Source organism: Loxodonta africana, chromosome 24, assembly GCF_030014295.1.
Source record: "Loxodonta africana isolate mLoxAfr1 chromosome 24, mLoxAfr1.hap2, whole genome shotgun sequence".
NCBI lineage: Eukaryota > Metazoa > Chordata > Mammalia > Proboscidea > Elephantidae > Loxodonta > Loxodonta africana.
The window spans coordinates 13,872,858-13,874,231 of NC_087365.1; the positions used below are offsets into that span (position 1 = coordinate 13,872,858).

At 39.4% G+C, this 1,374-nt stretch overlaps 1 non-coding gene across 1 annotated transcript; it reads right to left on the reverse strand.

Annotated features, from left to right (window-relative positions):
* Positions 1-425: 425 nt before the first annotated feature.
* Positions 426-551, reverse strand: LOC111751164 (U6atac minor spliceosomal RNA). The gene has a single exon (XR_002786251.1). It is a non-coding gene; the product is annotated as a U6atac minor spliceosomal RNA (small nuclear RNA).
* Between the last annotated feature and the right edge of the window lie 823 nt (positions 552-1,374).

Below are 1,374 nucleotides of genomic sequence, written 5' to 3' on the forward strand. Positions count from 1 at the left end.
ACTGTCAACACCGATTCGTTCTTGTTTTTAACAGGAACATAAAGAAGAAAACTAAAAATAACTGCTGTGCAGAAAATCTCAGCTGATATTACTTGTTAAATCATTGAAACAATGCAAAATGGGACAAAATGAAGAATCAAATTCTCCCTCATTCACCCAACCCCACCAAGGGGCTGTCCAAAGATAACCATTAGTACTTTTTCCTTTGGTTTCCTTCCAGAAAAAAGAGAAAAAAGATTTCATTAATGTAATGACACATCAAAAACCCAAACCTGTTGGCCTCAAGTTGATTGTGACTCATAGTGACCCTACAGGACAGAGTAGAACTGCCCCATAGGGTTTCCAAGGAATGATTGGTGAATTCGAACTGCTGATCTTTTGGTTTGCAGCCATTGTCCTTACCCACTATGCCACCAGGGCTCCTAAAAAATCCGTGGTCAGATGCCACAAAGTAGGTATTGATGCCTTAACTGTATACCTGTTGCAAGGTCTGAGGGCCACTTCCATTCTTATCAAGAAGATTGCTAAACTTCTCTCCTTTCATAAATATATCTAAATGTACACATTTTTCACATTCTTAACAGTTTTGCACCTTGCCTTGAAAATTATATATACTGAGCTATGTACATATGATACACATATATATATATTATAATTATATTTACTGAGCTATCCCCTACCCGTCCATCAGTTTGTTGTACTGTGGGGGCTTACGTGTTGCTATGATGCTGGAAACTATGCTATTGGTAGGGTCACCCATGGAAGACAGGTTTCAGCTGAACTTGCAGACTAAGACACATTAGCAAGAAGGGCCTGGCAGTCTACTTCTGAAAAGAATTAGCCAGTGAAAACCTTATAAATAGCAGTAGAACATAGTCTGATACAGTGCCAGAAGAGGAACAACTCTGTCTTGGAAGAAGTACATCCAGACTGTTTCTTGGAAGTAAGGGTGGAGAGACTACATTTTACATACTTTGGACACGTTATGAGGAGGGATCATTCCCTGGAGAAGGACATCATGCTTGGTAAAGCACAGGGTCAGTGAAAAAGAGGAAGACCCTGTATGAGATGGATTGACACAGTGGCTGCAACAATGGACTTAAGCGTAACAACCACCGTAAGGATGGTCAGTGTTTTGTTCTGTGGTACATAGCGTTGCTATGAGTTGGGAGGGAGTTGTGGGGAGTGTGTCGAAGTAAAGCTCAAATAAACATCACTGTGCAAGTATCCTGATGAACTTTTATAAGCATATGCATAGGATAAATTCATATCAATGAGAACATTGGTCAAAGAATATGCACATTTAAATTTCTGATAAAAATCATCAAATCTTCCAATACCCTCACAATTGAGTCCTTGATCAATATACTCACT